Below are 21841 nucleotides of genomic sequence, written 5' to 3' on the forward strand. Positions count from 1 at the left end.
ACTTCCATCTACCTTGTACTTAACATTGAATATCCACTTACATCCCACAGGTTGTTTGTCTTTGAAAAGTTCTGTGAGTTCCCAAATACCATTCTTCATAAGAGCCCGAATTTCTTCACTAACTGCTTCCTTCCATTCAGGGTGCTTTAAAGCCTCTTGTATGCAGCTTGGAATGACTATGCTGGACAGATTCAAGGTAAAAGTGCGGTAACAGGGAGACAATCTCTCATATGTTACAAAGTTTAAGATCGGGTGCCGAGTGCATGACCTAACACCTTTCTTTTGAGTAATAGGAATATCAAGATCATTATTAGGATAAGAATATGTGTTACCTTGAGTAGAAGTGAATAGATTTTGAGAGGAACGCTTGATTCTGTTCAGGAAAAGTGAGTTGATCCACCTCCTTTGGAGCTGTTTGCTTTCTTGAGTAAACAATCCCTTTAAATATTTTTTATTTTTCTTGTTGAGTCAAAATTTGAGGAATGTTTGGAGTGGGTTCGAAATGAACAGGTTTGGATGTTGACTCAAGTAGGATAAGCATAATTGGAGGTGTGGTGGTGTTACTTGGAGTAGGTGAACTTGAGGTGATGGAAAGCACGGAGATATCCGCATCTTGCCAAAACTGATATTCTTCTAGCACGATAGAATTCTCCCTCTGAATATGAGTTTTGGAGTAGAAAGGCTGATTCTCAAAGAAAGTTGCATCCATGGTGTTATAGAACTTGCCAGTAGTGGGAGAGTAGCATTTGTAACCTTTTTGGTGAGAGGAGTATCCGAGGAATAGGCATTTTATGGCTTTGGGATCTAGTTTGCTCCTCTAATGAGGTGGTATATGGACAAATGTTGAGCAACTGAGGACTTTTAGTGGCAAGGATGAGATGTGTCTGGATTGTGGGTAGACTTGTGTGAGTACTTGGTATGGAGTTTGGATTTTGGTATATTTATGGAAGTAAATATTCTCGCATTTATTGCTACTGCACTGTTCATTCTAGTTCCTACTGCTTTTCTACTTATCATTTATGTAAAAACAATCAGTCCAAATGATTAATTAATTTGAATAAAACTTGACTTCTGAGTTGATTGAAGAAAAAAAATGAAAAGGATTCCAATTTCGCGTCTTAAATGAAATGAGCGGATTAGAATTAGCAGTATTCTATGAGATCCGATAGTATGGTAGAAATAAATATACGAATATTTATTTCTACCATATACTATCTATTAGTGTTATTGTAGTGTATAAAGTCGTACTCTATAATAAAGATAGGGGCTTAATATAAATCAATCATTAACCTTTTTTTTTTTTTTTTTGACAAGCAACAATCATTAAGTTCGATGCAATACACCCAAAAAAAGGCAGTCAATTTTTACCCAGAATAAAGGGCCCATGGCCTACACAAGTATTAAGACAATTGTCAATGTTAAGAAGATATTAAGTTGTTTTATGACTTGATAATCTTTTTACTGAATTATGGTAATAACTGAGTAAAGAAATATATGGGAGAAAATTCTTCTCTGATATTCTTATATTCTCTCTCTGGAATAAGTGAATTACAAGAATAAATGGGAGAGGAAACCTTCACAATTAGGTAAACCAACTCCTTGATTCTAGGAAGTAAAATAGGAAACTAACTAACAGAAATCTTAGAGATTTGGATACTAATTATCCTCTTCTCTTTATTTAAGACTAACAGAATCAGCTAACTAAAGGATTGCACTCCAAGATCTTCTCTGATTGCATATCCAGAATTTCCACACTACCCTTCAAGCTGGGCAATATATATCAATCATTCCCAGCTTGAAAAGAAGGACTTCAAAGTGATCTTCTCTGTTTGCGGTTTGAAGACTTGAAGGAGTACAGATCATCATGATGACTCCGTGATTGATATTTTCTTTGATGAAGTGCCGATCAATCTTTAATATGTTTAGTTCTGTCATGGTGAACTGGATTCTTAGCAATACTGATAGCAGCTTGGTTGTCACACAGCATCTTTATTGGACTTTCAGTAGGGATTTTCAGTTCTTCTAGGAGTCGTTTGAGCCACATTCCTTCACATATTCCGTGTGCCATAGCCCTGAATTCGGCCTCAGCACTGCTTCGAGCAACTACAGACTACTTCTTGCTTCTCCATGTAACAAGGTTTCCCCACACGTAGGAATAATAGCCTGAGGTAGATCTTTGGTCAGTTAGGGATCCTGCCTAATCGGCATCTGAGAAAATTTCTATGCTACGGTCTGTCCCCTTTTTGAATAACAGCCCTTTCCCTGGAGTCTTTTTGAGATATCTGAGAATCCTGTAAACTGATTCAAGATGTTCATTAGTTGAATTGTTCATAAACTGACTGACAGGAAAACTGATATCTGGTCTTGTGTGAGACAGGTAAATGAGTTTTCCCACCAGTCTTTGGTACTTCCCTTTGTCAACCGAAGTAGAACTCTCTTTCATGTCAAGTTTGTTGGAAGGGTCCGTAGGTGTTTCTGAGGGCTTACAACCTAGCATACCTGTTTCTTTGAGCAAATCAAGTGTATACTTCCATTGAGAAACAAAAATACATTGAGAAACAGAAATACCTTTGCTGGATCGAGCCACTTCCATGCCAAGAAAATATCTCAATGTACCAAGATCCTTGATTTCAAACTCTTTGGCAAGAGTACTCTTTAACCGACTTATCTCCTCTTCATGATCACATGTCAAGATAATATCATCCACATATACAATAAGGATGGTAATTTTCCCTTAAAGAGACTTCTTGATAAATAAGGTGTGATCTGACTGGCCTTGAGTGTATCCATGCTTCTTGATCGCTATGGTAAATCTCTCAAACCAGGCCCTTGGTGACTGCTTAAGGCCATAAAGAGATTTCCTAAGTTTGCAAACACAGTTAATATTGTTTGGGTTCTTAAAACCAGGAGGAATCTCCATGTAGACTTCATCTTCCAAGTTTCCATTAAGAAATGCATTCTTGGCGTCAAGTTGATGAAGAGGCCAATCTAAATTGACCACCAAGGATAGAAGAACCTGGATTGTGTTTAACTTAGCAACCGGAGCAAATGTTTCTTGATAATCAATTTCGTAGATTTGAGTGAATCCCTTGGCTACAAGTCTTATCTTGTATCGGTCAACACTTCCATTTGCCTCGTACTTAACATTGAATATCCACTTGCATCCCACAGGTTGTTTGTCTTTGGGAAGTTCTGTGAGTCCCCAAGTACCATTCTTCATAAGAGCCCGAATTTCTTCACTAATTGCTTCCTTCCATTCAGGGTGCTTTAAAGCCTCTTGTATGCAGCTTGGAATGACTATGCTGGATAGATTCGAGGTAAAAGAGAGGTAATAGGGAGACAATCTCTTATATGTTAGAAGGTTTGAGATCGAGTGCCGCGTGCATGACCTAACACCTTTCCTTTGAGCAATAAGAATATCAAGATCATTATTAGGATAAGAATCTGTGTTACCTTGAGTAGAAGTGACTGGATTTGGAGAGGAATGCTTGGTTCTGTTCAGGAAAAGTGAGTTGATCCACCTCCTTTGGAGCTGTTTGCTCTCTTGAGTAAACAATCCCTTCAAATATTTTTGATTTTTCTTATTGAGTCACAATCTGAGGACTGTTTGGAGTGGGTTCAGAATGAACATGTTTAGATGTTGACTCAAGTAGGATAGACACAATTAGAGGTGTGGTGGTGTTACTTGGAGTAGGTGAACTTGAGGTGATGGAAGGCACGGAGATATCCGCATCTTGCCAAAACTGACATTCTTCTAGCACGATAGAATTCTCCCCTTGAATATGAGTTTTGGAGTAGAAAGGCTGATTGTCAAAGAGAGTTGCATCCATGGTGTTATAGAACTTCCGAGTAGTGGGAGAGTAACATTTGTAACCTTTTTAGTGAGAGGAGAATCCGAGGAATAGGCATTTTATGGCTTTGGGATCTAGTTTGCTCCTCTGATGAAGTGGTATATGGATAAATGCTAAGCAACCAAAGACTTTTAGTGGCAAGGATAAGATGAGTCTGGATTGTGGGTAGACTTGTATGAGTACTTGGCATGGAGTTTGAAATTTCAAGACTCTTAAAGGCGTCTGATTAATGAGATAAGCAACGGTAAGAACAGCTTCCCTCTAGAAATGTTTAAAGACATGACTTGTGAACATAATTGAATGAGCAACTTCTAGAAGGTGTCGGTTTTTCCTTTCGGCTATCCTATTTTGCTGTGGGGTGTCTATGTAAGAACTTTGATGAATTATCCCATGATCAAGAAGGTAATTCCCAAGAATAGAATGAAAGTATTCCTTGGCATTATCAGTTCTGAAAATCTGAACTTTGGCTTGGAATTGTGTTCGGATCATTGAGTGAATTTTTTTAAAATTGGTCCTACCTTAGATTTTTCTTTCATGAGAAATATCCAGGTGATTCTAGAATGATCATCAACAAAGGAAATAAACCATGGGGTTCCTGTGATATTATTGACTCGAAAAGGCCCCCAAATATCGCTATGTATAACTGAAAAAGGATGTGATTCCTTATATGGTTGAATCGGATAAGAATTTCAAGTATGTTTAGACAGTTGACAGATTTCACATTGGAAAGACTTTGAATTTTTATTAATAAATAAAGTGGGAAACAACTTTTCAAGGTATATGAAACTTGGGTGACCTAATCGAAAGTGCCACAACATAATTGCACTTTCATTATTGGAAACTGGAACCGAATTGGAATTCCTAACAGATTGACTCTATGCACAATGAACACTTTGAGATTGTTTTTCAAGTTGATTATTACTCCTGAAGAGGTAGAGCCCTTCACTTTCCTTAGCATTGCCAATCGTCCTCCCCGAATCCAAATCCTGAAATTCACAATGAGTGGGAAAGAATTTAGCAACACAATTCATATCTCTAGTAATTTTGCTAATGGATAGCAAGTTACAGGTCAGATTAGGAACCAATAAAACCGAATTTAGAACCAGGGTCTTTGAGATGATAATTGACCCAATACCAGCTACAGTGGAAAGAGAACCATCCACTATTCTCACTTTGTAATTTTCAGAACACGGGATGTACTTGTAGAATAACGAAGCATCCCCAGTCATGTAGTCAGATGCACCAGAGTCAATAATCCAAGATTTTTTATTCTCGGTTTAATTCCAAGAACACCTAGAAAAGTACCTTTTTGTGCTACTGAACTTGTGCTGATGACTGGTGTTGCAGAGCTTAACTAAAGTTAGCTTAACATCTTCTGCAACATCTCAATTTGTTTATTGCTGAAGGGTGCAGTTTCCACTGTTGGTTGCTTATCTGTGGTGGCTGCAAAGCCACGACCTTCTCTGTCCAGAGATGTTTTGTTTGGTTTCCAGTCGGCTGGCTTCCCTGAATTTTCCAGCATGTTTTTTTGGTATGTCCAGGCTTGCGACAGTGATCACACCAAGGCTTGCCTTTACGGGTTTGATTGTCACTGGTTGGATTCATTCCACGGGTTGCAAGAGCCAAGCTTTTTGGAACAGTAAGAACACTTGGGATGTTTTGATTTCCCATCATAATCTTCTTCCTGCTTTCTTCTCGACGCACCTCAGAAAACGCTTCGCGAATTGAGGGCAAGGGCCTCATCAAGAACACTCTCTCCCTGACTTCATCAAGGTTTTTATTTAGCCCAAGTAAGAGTTTCAAGACTCTCTCCTTCTCGACTATTTTCCTGTATTTGGCCGCATCTCCAGGGCAATCCCAGTCAAGTTCTTCAAAGACATCCAATTGTTGCCAAAACCGGGTAAGAGTGTTGTAATATTGGGTGACAGAAAGATCACCTTGTCGTAAGTCATGAAGGCTGCTTTTAATCTCTAATAATTCTGCAGTATTGTCGTTGTCGGAGTATGCTTCCTTTGCCGCATCCCAAATTTCTTTGCGGTTACATAGAACATGAAATTCTACCCAATTTCATTGTCCATGGTATTAATCAACCACGACATCACCATGTTATTCTCTGATCTCCATGCTCGAAATTTTTGGTCTTCCTTTTGAGGAGGTATGGTAGTGCCGGTGAGATAGTCGTCTTTTCCTTTTCCTGATATGAACATCATCACCGATTGAGCCCATTGAAGGTTGTCTGTTCAGCTTGTGCCAAGTTATTGGCAGTGTGAGACTTTCAGATCCGCCATGGCCGCAGTGAGGGATTTGTCCTGGGCTGGAAGAGACGTCGGACGTGCTGCTTTTATCAGTAGCCATTCCGTACTTGACCATCATAGGAAAATTTTTAGGTTAAGAGGCTGCTTTGATACCATAAAGAAATATATGGGAGAAATTTGTTCTCTGATATTTTTATATTCTCTCTCTGGAATAAGTGAATTACAAGAATAAATAGGAGAGGAAACCTTCACAATTAGGTTAACCAACTCCTTGATTCTAGGAAGTAAAATAGGAAACTAACTAATAGAAATCTTAGAGATTTGGATACTAATTATCCTCTTCTCTTTATTTGAAACTAACAGAATCAGCTAACTAAAGGATTGCACTCCAAGATCTTCTCTAATTGCATATCAGGAATTTCCACACTCAGAGAGGGGGGTGGAGGGCTGTGGAGAGAGATTGCAATATCAGAACAACCTACAGAATCATCCCAACCAGCCTACTGAATACCTTAAGCAGATTCTCCACGCAGTAGGACGCAAGCCAGGATACAAGAAAGCAGCTTCAACCTGCAAATGGGAGGGCAACGATAACTACTTTCAGAAGGCAAATGAACTTAGCATTAAAGGAAGAAAAATCAAGTGAGAATTTTGCAGGATGGAAAATGACACTCGAGGCGTAACAGCTTCATTGGATTCTGTAATATTAATGGAATAAAGCAGAAACAAGAGGGAGCCCATATCTTGCAGAACATAGAGTTTGAACAATTGGCCATCAGGAAAGAGATGAAACCTGACCTTGTCATCAGTCAACGTATAATGGCCACTATTAATAGAGTCTACTTTAGCTGCCCAAAAGTTCGCCACATCCTTTATTTTTTGTGATGAATTCTAACCATTGCAAATGTGCAGAAAACATGTATTGATCAGATAGAGCAACAAAATATATTTATTTTTCAGTAATTTTTACACACTTAAGGCAGTTTAGGGATATAAACTTGTAAAGAAACCTGCCAGCAGGATAAAATCTCATGTATCTGAAATAGCAGACCTGCAATACCAGATGATAAATTTAGAACAATGGCAGCAATGAGAACTAGGCAACAAGCACCACCAACCAATGCTGAAATCCTTATGAGACCATCACATGTGGGTTTCTGGCCTTGACCTATTCTTCAAGACCACCTTCCATAAAATGATCCATATTCCTTTTAAAAACTCTCATTCCCATTTATTACTGTGAGGTTCTGTGATTAAAGAATCAGTCCAACGCAACAATGGTAGAATGGCTCAACTGAAGGCATGAATTTAATGAAATAGATTAACTTCAGAAAACACACCAAGGGACTAAGAAATAAATACACGACAACAACAAAAAAGAAGAAGAAACATTTTATTTTAAAAGCATCTCAAATATTAAGATTAATTATATGAAAACATTATATTTTCAGTTTTTGAAGGCAAGACCACTTTAAGTTAGTCAACAAAGAAGTTTTACTACCAAAGGTTGTGTAGCTTAGTGGTATTTCCTCTACCTTTCAAAGGGGATGGTAAGAGTTCAACTCCCGTATGGACAAATGGGTGTGTGAGTTTCTTGTTAATGAAAAAAAAATTTACTACGTAATAATTTAAAAACTCAATTGTCAACCCCAGTGCCTGGTTCAACCTTATGAGTCTAAATTGTTAATCTATTATTAATCTGGAAGAAAAATAAGGCAGTGGTTTGGCTTGCATTGTCACAACCTGAATCATTTTATTTCAAAATTCTCCTTAGATAAACCTTATACAAAATTTTACAGGTACCTTTCCTTTGATGCGGGAAAAAAGTCTGTATGAGATTTACATGCCAAGCTATAACAGAGAGAGAGAGAGGAGAAATATACCACATGAACTGGATTGGAAATCTTCCACTCTGCAACTCCAGCATGAATGTAGGTGTTCCTACTGACATAAAGACCTGATGAAGGAAAGGAAGACTCAGTACCAGTCATCCAAGACAAACATAGACTCAAAGACACTTGAAAATAAATTCCTAGAATCATGAACTCCAAGTTTGGTGCTGAGGCTACACCCTACATATCCATGAAACTCAAATTTTTAGCATTTTAAAACACATGCATTTGGCAATTCAGGCATCAAACTAATGTTGGATGCACTCTGATTTTGGTCATGAAGCAATAAGCAATCATACTATTCAATTTTATAGTAAAAAGGCAAAGGTACCCCTTGAGAGGAACGTAGTCACCCCCTTCCTCTCCCTTTTTCTTTGAAATGGAAAGAACACTCCTAAAACGTAAGACCTTAAGCTTCCAGGATACACCAAGTCCTTACACAGACAAATTATGGCTAACACATCCACAAAACATGGTCAAAACTATACTCATAAAATATTGAGGATGAAATTTGAAAAAGGAAAAATAGAAGGTAGAATGATAAAAATGACGTATTAAAAGATGGAACATGATTAAAACAAGCTCGCAGATGTATATCAGAGAGAGAGAGCGGGAAAAAAAAGGGAATATATGTATGCATATATATATATATATATATATATATATATATATTCATTTTTGGGGAAAATGTAACACTTAGGAAAAGAAGTTTTCTAAGGGAAGATAATCAAAGCAACATGGAATGGGGGGAAGAAGAAGAAGAAAAAATCACATTAGTAAGTTACATGTAAACAAAGCACAAATATGTCTGACACAAAGAGTTCGAATAAAGGTATGTCTTACCATCAGTACGGATCCTCGGTCTTGAAAGCCCATTTTCCTCCATGAACCATCATATTTTGACTGCAAGATTTTATAATTTTCCACCACCCCAGAGAGCTTCACCAAAAAATAAAAATAATTAAGTGTCGAAAAATTTAGGAATGACTAACTTTCATACAAATATAATGAAAAAGAATGTCAATAGAAATGCTAAATCTACCTGCCAAGCCTTTAGGCATGCATTGCGCCAGAACACGGGATTACGAATTGTATATCTCCATTTCCGACAAACACAAGCTGCCCTTCCCATGATATATGGAGTCATTCTCAAGAAGATCTGCGCATAACCAAAAATTACTTAGGTCCCGTTTGTTAACCGTTTATGTTTAGTGTTTATGGTTTATGTAAATAGATCTAGAGGACCACGTTTGTTAATATTTGTTTTGTTTATAAACAAAAATTGTAGCCAAAGGCATTTTTTTATTGAATACCAAAAGGGTGCTTGTAACTTTATTTTAGTGAATAACTGTAGCGGATGCGTGAGTTCTTGCACTGTAGTGGTAACTAAAATATACTGTAGCAACCCTTTTGTTCTTTTGTGCCAAACACCACCACAATTTCCTTCATAGACCCTAATAACCATTGTCCATTTCTCAATCTGTCTCCACCAGCGAGCGATCTCCTCCATGGTCCACCACGAGCTCCTCCACCAGCGAGAAGACACCATTCTCTCTTTCCTCCGGTGCGAAACCCTCTGGGTTTGTGGTCTCTCACTTTCTCGTTTCTCACACTTTCTATTCTTTACTGAGTTGTATAGATCTACATGTTTTTCTTCTTCACTGAATTGTTCCTCTGTTTCTGACTCTTCTATTCTCTCTCTGGTTTCTTCCCCTCTGTTCATCTTGCAGTTAGTTCTTCTTCTTCTTCTTCTTCTTTTTCTTTTTTCTTTTTTCTTTTTTTCTTCTTTTTACTACACCTACAATTAGTTCTTCTTCTTAAGCTTATTTCATTAATAATTGTTGATGTTTTTATAAATTGAACGTAATTTTCTGTTTATCAGCTTAGCCAGTTTTGGAGTTCAACTAGGCAAAATCTAATCTTGAAGCAAATGGCAACTGAGGGTTTAATTTTTTTGTGTGTGTTTTCTGTTTGGATTTTATGTAGGTCTTGAAATTGAAAACTTTTTATTGCATAAAGCAGAGGAAATTTGTGTAGTCAATGGAGTGATCTGCACATTTCAATGTCACCAACTTAAATTTCTATTAAGGAGTCAGACTAGGGATATCCTAATATAGAAGAAAAAGGAAACCAAAAGTAACAAAGAACTGTAATCTTCAGATCTTCTTAACTATAAGTGGGACTCAACTCATATTAATTCAACAAAGCTTTAACCCAAACTACTTGGTGTTAGATCCAAGATATTTTTTTTACCACCAGTAGGGCCTTATCTTAATTTATGAGCAGTGGTGAAATTTAGTGCTATTTTGATTTTTTTTCACTCCATCTTTTATTCAGACTTGGAGCTGGAACATTTGGAGTGATGGGTAGTTATGAAATCAGTGCATTTCATGTTTGGGCTTGGGAAGCTACTCAGTTTCTGTTTTATATCAATATGTTTTAAGGTTGATTTGTTGAAAAAAAAAACGTTTGAGCATATTGAATATAATGCAGTAACTTTTTTGCATCCTTTTTACTTCATTATATATGCTGACCATAAGAATATGAGATGCCTAGGTGTGTAAACGAGCCGAGCCGAGTAATGGTGTGCTCAAGCTTGGCTCGGTCAGGTAAAAGGTTGCTTGAGCTCATGTCGATCCTAGAAAATTTAGTTAGAGCTCGGCTTGGCTATGTTTGACGAGCCTCGAGCCGAGCTCGATAGCTCGTTTAATTTTTTTTTTTTTTGTTGGTGGTACTTTGCATCTAAGTATCTAACAGATCTGGAACAAAAAATAAAATAAAAAAAGTTTGAGAGAGAAATAGATTTGCAGCAATAAAAAAAGAAAAAGTTTGAGAGAAAAAGAGAAAGAAAGTGATAAATTTGGTCAAAAATTAAACTTACCAAAGTTGATTTTGATGGAAGAAGTTGAGAGATGCACAATCAATAGTAAATTCCAAAATTTATATTAAAAATCAGTTTGAATGAAAGACGATTAATTGAAGAAAACAAAGAGTTTTTGGGAGAGAGAGAAATGTGATCGGAAAAATGGTCCATTGGTGGCCATCGAAGTAGGTGAGCAGCGCTGCTGCATACAAACAGGCAAGAATGAAAGTGAGAAGATAGAAAAGTTAGGTTTGAAAAGTTGAATATAGACTAGGAAGTCTAGGATGGCATGGTGGCAGATTTCAAAAAAATTGTATATTTTTTGTATATAAATTTATTGATTGATGCGAAAAAGACTTTGAATCACATGGGCATAAGTTAAAAAAAGTTGAATACTTTTGTGTCTATATATATATATATATATATATATATATATATATATATATATTATAATTGGATATGTTCGTGAACGCATAATCGAGTCCAGTTCGTGAACGGTTCATGAACAAACGAGTCGAGTCTACTGATGTTCAGACTCGGTTCATTTATAAATCGAGTCTCATAATTCAGCTCGAGCTCGGTTCACTTATTGAATAAACGAGTTCGAGCCGAGTAATTAACGAGCCAAGCCCAAGTCGTTCGCGAACGGCTCGGCTCGTTTGCAACCCTAGAGATGCCTTAAACTTATAAAAAAAAAAAAAAATTAAAAAAAAAAATTATTGAGATGCCTTAACATTCTTGGTTGATTATGCTACTGTACATTGAATTCTAAATGACTAATCTTCTTTTTCTTGGATCCATCTATATGCAAATTATAATTACTACAACAACGCTTAGATGGATCCAAATTCGAAAATCTCTCACAACTCAACCTTCTAACATCTGAGTTTGAGGAGGAACCTACTAAGATAGGCAAGGATGGAAAACAACTATGGGATGACCAGTTTGAGGAAACATTCATTCTCTTAATGGAGGATGAAGTTAGAAATGGAAATCGGAATACATCAACCTTCTCAACGAAAGGATGGAATGATTACAAGCAGAAATTATTAAAAGAACTGGATATGATTTGGATATGAACCAACTTAGGAACAAATTCAACCTCATGAGGACTGAACATAAGGTTTTCAAAATGCTCTTGCAAGGGCAAGGTGTTGGGTTTAATCAGACCACCGGAGCGGTACTTTTTAGTGATGAGAGATGGGAAAAGTTGTCAAAGGTTAGTTACATTTACTAGCCATTTATTTCAATATTCTCTTTTATCACAAGTGCTAATATATATGAACGTGTAATTGCAAAAGAAATTTTTATGGTAGCTAAACACAAAAGACAGTCTTTCTTAACCTCTTTCTACATTCAATCAAGCAAAGAGGTTTACATCTTTAATGTAGAAGACCTGCAAACTCAAGTCAACAAAATCTCAAAGTGCAACCACTTGGAATATTTTTGGCCCTGTAGCTCTATCCAAAACATCTGTTTTGTTACTAACCAATCACTTTCTCCGTGAGAGGTCCATGATTCCTTAATATGCGGATGGAACCCTTAGATCAAAGGATTATATCATCCAATTACAGCGTGACATTGTGAAGAATCTTAATGATGTGAATGGGGAACAAATTATTATGATGGAACCGACGGAGGAGGAAGGTAGTTATTTGCATAAAATATTACTAGAACAATAAATTTTGATTCATAAGAACATGCGCTAAAATTTGAAACCCAGGGAGAAATTTATATTGAAAATCTAGCTCAGCAATTTATTGTTCACTTATGTGTCCAAACTTAACTTGTTTTCTTTCCTGAAAAAGTAGAAAGGTATGTCTCCTGATCAAATTTCTTGTTCTAAGTTTTACATTACTGTAGTGATTCCTTCTTCCCTACCTTTCCCGCTCCTCTCAAAAATCACTTATTAATAGAAGTTAGTTATTATTTAATAGTTGCATATATTTTTCTACATTTAAGAAAAAAATGATTTTCATGTATCTTTTTATGTAGTTCAAAGGTAAACACATCGCATATAAGACTAGCTAATCACATGCCAGTTGAGATCTCGCTTTGGCTTCTTCTGTGTTACCGAGTCCAAGAATAAGCTCATACCAGTTCCCATTTCCATTCCATTTCAAAGAGAGATATCTGGGAAAATTTTAGTTTTTACTACCAGTTGGCAACTCCGATTGCCAGATCACAGTGCCTAATATTTATAAGAAGGAAGGAGGGGATGAAAGCTCCTTTCCTCTTAAAAAAATCATACAGTTTGCTTGGTAAATGGGAATACAACTCACTGTTCACTTCATAGAGAACTGAAGTGGAGAGAACTACTGAGAATATGTCGGATTTTAGAACTCAGTCATATTGAGCTTGTCCTACATTTTAAGTATAAATAAAAAATCATAATGTATGTTAACATAATTAGATTATATTATAGCCGTTGTCTAGATTGTTACCATAATTGTTGTATAGCCGTTGGTGATCTCTAACCTATATATATCTCTCCTTGTACATGTTTTACATATACTTCAATATACAGAATCTATACATTTCATATATCTCTGTCTCTCTATCTCTGATATTCAACATGGTATCAGAGCCATCCTGTACTGAGTGCCTCTGATATTCATCATAAATCTGCACCATCAATTTTTATTATCCTTTTTATCTTTATTTTATTTATTTATTTATTTTTTCTTGTTGAAATTGAGACTGAAGTTCAAAACCCATATATTTCAGTTTATCCATCTGTCTGCAAGAATCAAAATTTCAAAACCTATTACCTATATCAAAACCCATATTGGCATATCATTTCAGATTGTTCAAAAAAATAATAATAATAATAAAATAAAATTAAATTCAAAACCCATATCTTTCAGTTTCCTCCACCTCTGCTGCTGCCCAAAGCCCACAGTCGCTGCCAAGAATCAAAAGTTCAAAAACTATTACCTATATCAAAACCCATATCGGCATATCATTTCAGATTGTTCAAACAAAATCAAAACCCATATCCTTCAGTTTCCTCCACCCTCTGATGCTGCCAAAGCCCACAGTCGCTCGCTGCCATCACACCACCTAGAGTCGCCATCGGTGCAGCACCACAGTCCATCTCTTGCTCGCCGCTGCCTCCATCACGGCCGAGCCACATCGCCGAGCTCTCTCGTCACTGCCGCCTCTGCCACAGCTTTCACGGTATCACTGAGTTATGCCTTGCCTTGCCTCTGCTGCTGCTCTCTGATTTCTGCCAGTCCAGATTCTGCCCGTTTACTCGCCCCCGCCTTGCCACTGCCGGTATCGCTGAGATATTTCGCGCCTCCTCGGCATCTTTCATTCAGGCTTTATTCAGAATACAATTTCTATTTTCCCACTTGTAATATTCAATTTCTCTCTTCTGATTGTAATACACCAACAGTATGATGTACACATCAGAGTTCTATCAATAATTTGTAAGTTAATTTCTATTTGTAATACTTATTGCTCATCTGTTACTATAATATCTACTTTGGAAGGTTATACACCTCCTATTGTATATTATATTTTATTTTATATCATTTTACTGTTTTAGTTAATGTGTGCGCTTCCCCTTTTGGTATCAGAGCCATTTGGTGTAGTTGATCTGTTAATCTGTTTTGATTCTTCTCTTACTAATCTTTTATCATTCTATTTCATTCCTGTGAGTCCAGATCCAAACAATAAGTCCTAGGAACCAAACAGTAAGTCCCGGTGAAGGGCCTGAGCGGTGTGGCATGAGCGCCTGGATAGGATATAGAGTCTAGCTTACCAGAGTCATGGCAATAGTCTGTCTTCTCCGTCGACAAACCAGTATTAGTTAGCAAGTCATCATGAATAGGTTATTCAGATCCACCTCTTCGGTGAGTTCTAGATCCAGTTTACCCCCTATTCCTCCAATTCCCAACATAGTTAATGAAGAAGAGTATCGTATAGAGGACAGTAACCTAGATTTTAGGGATTGGAATATCCCAAGAGTCCCAACCAAAGAAATATATGAAACCAGTTTCCTTAAGTCAACCTTTATTAGTGATGACACAGTCAAAACAGTAGAACAAATATACTCTCTGTCTAAAGAACATGAAAAGTGCTGGTTACTCACTACTGAAGCAATCAAAAAACATAGGGAACGAGGTTACAACTTCATCCACATAGGACTAGTTCAAGTAGCAGTCAACCTGTTCACAACCAGAGGACTTAATGCCTCTGTCCTCTTAGCCCTTAGAGATGCTAGGTTCATTGATTATAACCTTAGCCTCGTAGGTGTAATGGAAACAAGCCTTTGTAATGGACCAGTTCATTTTAATTGTTATCTAGATTTCACCCTTAGTCTCAGTGACCCTCACCTACTAAAAGCCTTTACCCTCAATATTAAGACATCAGGTTACCCTATGCTTCCTGGATCTCAACCCTTAGGTTTGATCTACTGAATTTATTACAAAACAATCAACACAAATCTTAATATTAAAGCAATTCACAAAGATATGAAAGGTCACACTTTGTTAATCCAAAGTAACACTTCCGATGCTAATATTCAAATAAAGAAAACAATTGCCTGGAAAGACATTTCGTTACCCAATGAATGGATTCTCCAGAATGAGAATCATCCAGCAAAAATTGATAATGACATAAGTAACTTTGATGTTCAGGAATTCCTTGACGGAACGGTCAGAATAAGCTTTGATGAATAGCATCTTTTGACTAAATCTCAACCCTCAACTTCTTTCCATAGGTCAGACAACAGTCTATTAGGAAAAGAAGCTGAAATTCCTCCTCTACATAGAAAAAATTCTAATTCACATTCAAAATTAAAAGATATCAAACTAGATGGTTTAAAGATAGAAGATCAAGTTAATCATCCTTGTTATACACAAGAAAATAATTCTTCTACAAGTTCTCCTACCCCTACTGACTTTGAAGCCAAGCTTAATCCCATTAATCCACAGTTAACCCCCATTAGTAAGCCTTTTTCATATAATCTTTCTAAATTACAGACAGATTATGACTCAAAAGGTAACAAAGAAAAACGAAAAGCCTTTAATAATAATATACTGACAGAGAAAAAGATAAAATCCTTCATAAATGGAAAAAATTGTGCAAGAACTCTCTAGTAAGAAAATCTGGAATAGAATTATTAGTTCCTTTAATATATTCTATATCAAAATCAAATACACTTAAAATAGCTAGCCATCGGGCAAAAATCTATTTAGAAGCAATATTTTGAACATCTTTTTCCAAAACATATTTTGCACTTTGACAATCAACACGGACTAATAATTTTTGATTTAAAATGTCATCATGGAATTTACTGATGCATAAAACAATAGATAAAATTTCTTTTTTAATAGTACTATAGTTACTTTGTCCACTTGTCCAAACACCAGAATGGAAACGAACTAATTGTTCGGGAGCATCTGAACTGACTTTTTGTTTAAGGATGCCACCATAGCCAATGTCTGAGGCATCTGTTTCAATGATTTTGAAGGAGTCAGGAGTAGGAATGCCAAGGCATGGTAGAGACTTGACATATCGTTTTATGGATTTGACTATATTAGTATGAATGGAAGTCCAAGGAGGAGTATTACTCTGAAAACGATCAAATAGTGGTTTACATCATTTTCTGAGATCTTTGTAGAAATCAACAATGTAATTAAGAGATCCTAAGAATCTTTGGAGCTGACTTTTATCAAGAATTTCGTCAGGAAATTTATCAGCAAACTGAAGTGACCGATCAATAGGACGAATTTGTCCTTAATGAATGTGATAACCAAGAAACCTGACTTTGGTTTGGAATAGTTGAATTTTTGAGGCAGAGACTACAAGTCCATTTTTCTTGACTATAGCTAGAAACGATTTCAAATGTTTCCAGTGTTCATCAATTGACTTAGAAAAGATGAGGATATCATCAATCTACACAATGGAGAAATGACTGTAAGGATTAAAAATATCATTCATGATATTTTGGAATTCACTCGGAGCATTTTTTAATCCAAAAGGCATGACTTTCCACTCATAATGTCCAAATGGGGTAGTGAAGGCAGTTTTGTATATATATTTTTTCCCAAGTCTAATTTGCCAAAATCCTGACTTCATATCGAACTTAGAGAAGATAACTGCTTGACTTAACCTAGTGATGAGGTCCTTTTTATTGGGAATGCGATATCTAATCCATTTTAAAACCTTACTGAGAGGTTTATAATTAATAACTAGACGGGGAACAACCCTTTCTATTTCAGAATTTTTCTGAACATAAAAAGCTGGGCATGACCATGGGGATTTACTTTTCCGAATGATCTTCTTATGAAGAAGGTCTGAAATTTCTTTTTGCAGAATTCCATTATTTTAGGACTCATTTGAATTGGTCGTGCTTTAGTGGGAATGTGCTTTTCTTTAAATCCTTTAATGTAAGGTAATTTAACCGAGTGCTTTTTCCTATGCCAGAAAGCAGTTGGAATGTTAGAACAGATGGTATCTTTGATTTGTTGTTCAAAATTCTAGATTTTTTGTTGAAGGACTAGGTCAGTTAGTTGTGAATCTATGCGCTTAAAATTGACTTCTTCTTTTAAGAATTTTAATTGTTGGGTTTTACTGTGAAGTAGATTGATGGATTTTGAAACGGAAGAATTGATGACTGATTTTAACTCTTTTTTGGAGGGGTGACTTAAGAACTTAAATTGTACTTCTTGTCCAAAGGGTTGAGTGACCAGTCCTTCATTATCAGTTGTGAATGGATAGAGAAGGTAAATAAATGGTACTCCTAGAATTAATTTGTCGGTCATGTTTTTTACTCAAACAAACGATGTCTTAAAGCACACATTATTTTGGCAAATATGGGCCTTAGACAATTTGTATTGTATATCCATCTTACTTCCATTTGCAGAACTTAATTGTTCAGAAGTTTTTTCATAATACTTGGTTGGTATTAACCCTTCTTCAACACAATTAAGATCTGCTCTTGTATCAATCAAAGCAATGATGTCAAGTTTGAAATCATTGTTGATGATAAGGGTAACCTTAGCATACCATTTTTGAAATGATTTTTGATTTAAGGTCTGGAGGTGATGGGAAGGAGTTGAGTGTTTTGAGTGGGTAGATTCTTCTTCATCAGACGGCGAATCTTTCCCGTTAATGGAGAAAGCAGGATTTGTGTTGAGTTTATTTATGTCATTTTTTATAACCTGGTTTTCTAACTTACGGTTTCAGTTTTTATTGTATTGATTTCTGTTTGAAGATCTTGAATTGTTACTTCTCTTGGTTGATTATTAAATCTTTTAAGAGTTTTATATAGACTAAAATTTGGTTTAGTAACTTTTGGAGCGTCAGCTCCTTTATTTCCAAACAATATCTTAAGTTTTTAAGATAAGAGGATTTTAACTCAGGGTCTTTGACTTTACTTATGAGGTCAATAAGAAGATGTTCTTGTTCTTTAGTTTTGGTGAGAACATTAAGTGATTTATAATTACAACAACTATCTTTACATATATATATATATATATATATATATATATATATATATTATATAGTTATAATAGAAGGGCCAAGACTGTGGGTCGAAGGGCAATTGATCTATTGGGCCTAAATTGGGCTTATTTTTTGGGCTGTAGTTAGAATTATTTTTGGATTTGGCTAATCTCACTCCATCAACTAGGTAAATGTCTCATATATTTCCAAGTTATGGACCGGCCCGAAATTTCTCATCCTATTGGCACTACCTTGGAGGGTTGTTCAAGCTATGTCTAGTTTTCTTGAAGGTAAGAAACTATGGCGCATTATTACCGGTGATATCTTTGAGCCAGTGTAAGTCGAAACAAAAACAAAAGAAAAATATGGTGATCGTCTTGAAGAATTGGACAACAAAAATTATCAAATTATTACTTGGTTTCATAACACCTGTATCTCATCCATTAGTATCAAATTTGGCCGGTTTAATTCTGCAAAATCCATCTGGGATTTTTTAAAGCACCGTTACACCACTACTGATCTTGCCCATCAATATCAACTTCTGACCAATCTTCACAGCAAAACTCAATAGCCTGGTCAATCTATCAGTACCTTTGTGTCTTAAATACATGCTATTTGGGATCAACTATCTCTTTTTGAACCTACTTAGTCGTGTGCTTCTGATGCTGCAAAGTTTACTACCTATCGAGATCGGCAACGTGTCATCATGTTTCTCATGGCTCTTCAACTGTCATTTGAACCCGTTCGAGCCTCTCTCCTTCATCGGCATCCCCTACCTACCTTAGAAGATACTATAACCGAGCTTCTTCTAGAAGAAACTCATCTAAATACATCTCAACCTCAGGTTACCGATGCAATTCTTGATACTCATTATTATCCCAGAAAGAAATGAGCTTCATCTTTCTCCTCTCTCAAGGAGTGTACCTACTGTCACAACACATATCATGTTTTATTAACCTGTCCCACCAGAATCTCCAAGTTTTGTCACAAGAAAGGCCTAGGTCACTACCAAAGCGATTGTCCTAAGAACTGGCAATCTTGCACCAATTTTTCCAAAGGCACTTCATCCAGCCACAGAAATCCATCTTCATCTTCATTGCTATCATTGCTGAGGGGTCCTGCCCTCCAGCTCCTATAGTCACAGCGATGTCCACCAATGATATCGAGGCTCTCCTTAGGTAGATTCTTTATAATATTGGTATTCCTTCTTCCACTGCTCTGTTAGTTACCTCAGGTAATTCTTGGTTTTTTTTATTCTAGCTGCTGTAATCATATTACCTCTGATTCTATAATGTTTTCTTTCCAACGTCCTGCCACCAATACACCTACAATTTATAAAACTGATGGATCTCACTTACATGTCAATCACATTGGTCAAATTTCCACCCCCAATGTCTCAATCTCTAATGCCTTTCATATACCAAAACTCAAAATTAATCTTACCTCTATTGGTTAGATATGTGAACTTGAACTTAATGTCATTTTTTCTTCTTTCGGTTGTCGTGTACAGGATCCACAAATGGTGCAGATCTTTAGGATAGGCCGTAAAGCGGGACGTCTCTTTGAGCTCATCCATCTCCGCATTCCTTCTCATCGGCTCTCTACAGTTTCCATTGTTGCTTTAGTAACCTCTACTTCTTCACTTAGCTTCTGGCATTCCCAATTAGGTCACGTGTCTATTAGGCATTTACGTTTCTTAGTATCAATCGGTCAATTAGGTTCAGTTACATATGATGATGTAACTTGTTTACCTCGTCAACTTGCAAAACAACCTATTTTACCTTTCAATAAAAGCACATCTATAACATCTACTCCATTTGACCTAGTACACTATGATGTATAGGGACCTTCTCCTCACAGTACAATGGGGGGATCCAAATACTTTGTTATCTTCATTGATGATTATTCACGATTTACCTGGCTATATCTAATGAAAAATTGGTTTGAACTACCCCAATTGTACTGCTATTTTGCAAACATGGTCAAAATAATTTTCACGATCTATTAAAATCTTTTGCACTGATAATGCTATGGAGTACAATGAAACAAAATTTTTAAACTTTCTTCGATAAGATGGCACAATCTCTCATTTTTCTTATCCTGGCACATCTCAACAAAATGGGCGGGCCAAAAGTAAACATAGGCATATCTTAGACATTGTTTGTTCTCTCCTAATATCTAGTTCTTGTCTTGAGCATTTTTGGGGGGAAGCAGCTCTCATTGCTGTATATACCATCAACAGTGTTCCAATGCCTATTATTGGCAACCAATATCCATATGGACGTTTATATGGCATCTTTCCTGCTTATAATCTTCTCAAGGTTTTTGGATGTGCTTGTTTTATCTTACTTCAACCTTATGAACGTACCAAATTAGAGCCGCGAGCTCGATTGTGCTATTTTTTAGGTTATGGAATTAAACACATAGGATACAGATGTTGGGATCCCATTTCCAAACGTCTTCGTATCTCTCGTCATGTTATCTTTTGGGAACACAAAATGTTCTTTGCTCTATCCAAATTCCATCTATCTTCATCTTCTACTCCCTTTTTCTTTACCGATTCTTCAGTTGAACTCTTCTCAAACGACACAGATACAATATCCTCATCTGAGCTTCCAAACGCTATCTCATCTACTCCGGAAATAATGTTTCCATCTGAGCTCCCACAAATGGCCTTACCTGATGAATCTGCTTCATCTGATGGTCCTGCTACTGTATCTTCTTCATCAGATATCATCACTACTACTAAACCTCCTCGCCAATCTGATCGTGTAAGAAAACCTCCTAGTCATTTACGTGATTTTTAGTGTTTCTCTACTATCATGTCTCATCATGAGCCTCAATCCTATCGTGAGGCTAGTTTTAACCCCCTTTGGCAGCAAGCTATGGTAAAAGAATTACAGGCTCTCGCACAAGCTCAGACCTGGGACATGGTTGCTTTTCTCTCTAACAAAACTGTTGTTGGCTATAAATGGGTTTACAAAATCAAAACTCGTTCTGATGGTTCTGTGGAACGATATAAAGCTCATCTTGTTGCAAAGGGCTTCACCCAAGAATATGGCATTGACTATGAGGAAATATTTGTCCCTATTGCTCGACTTATTTTTGTCCGTAGCCTACTGGTTGTTGCAGTAGCCCGCAAATGGACATTGTTTCTGACACAAACTGAGAAAAGAATTTTCTTCATTCTTATCTAATAAAACACAAAATGTTAGCTATATACATCAACCCTAGCAGCAAAAAAGGAAAACTAACTAGGTTATATCATATCCCATGATTTATGGGATATTCTAACAGAATAGGAAACTAACCAAATCAGCCTAATTCTAGGAATACAAGCTGTTGCAAAATTTCCTAAAATAGCTAACTATACACGTATAGAATACAAGTCATTAAACACGTTTTCCCACACTCCCCCTCAAGCTAGCGAATAGGTATTTTCCATTCCCAGCTTGGATACAATACTCTGAAACACTGAACTACTTAACCCCTTGGTAAGTACTTCTGCAAGTTGGTCATGTG

The 21841-nt window shown here is 36.5% G+C and overlaps 1 pseudogene; it reads right to left on the bottom strand.

Annotated features, from left to right (window-relative positions):
* LOC132272722 (F-box protein 7-like) overlaps positions 1 to 21841 on the bottom strand; it is a 32596-nt pseudogene that overhangs the window by 2780 nt on the left and 7975 nt on the right.

Source organism: Cornus florida, unplaced genomic scaffold (genome assembly GCF_030987335.1).
Source record: "Cornus florida cultivar Cherokee Brave unplaced genomic scaffold, ASM3098733v1 CherokeeBrave_3.0.0_Hap2_Chr09, whole genome shotgun sequence".
NCBI classification, from domain to species: Eukaryota; Viridiplantae; Streptophyta; class Magnoliopsida; order Cornales; family Cornaceae; genus Cornus; species Cornus florida.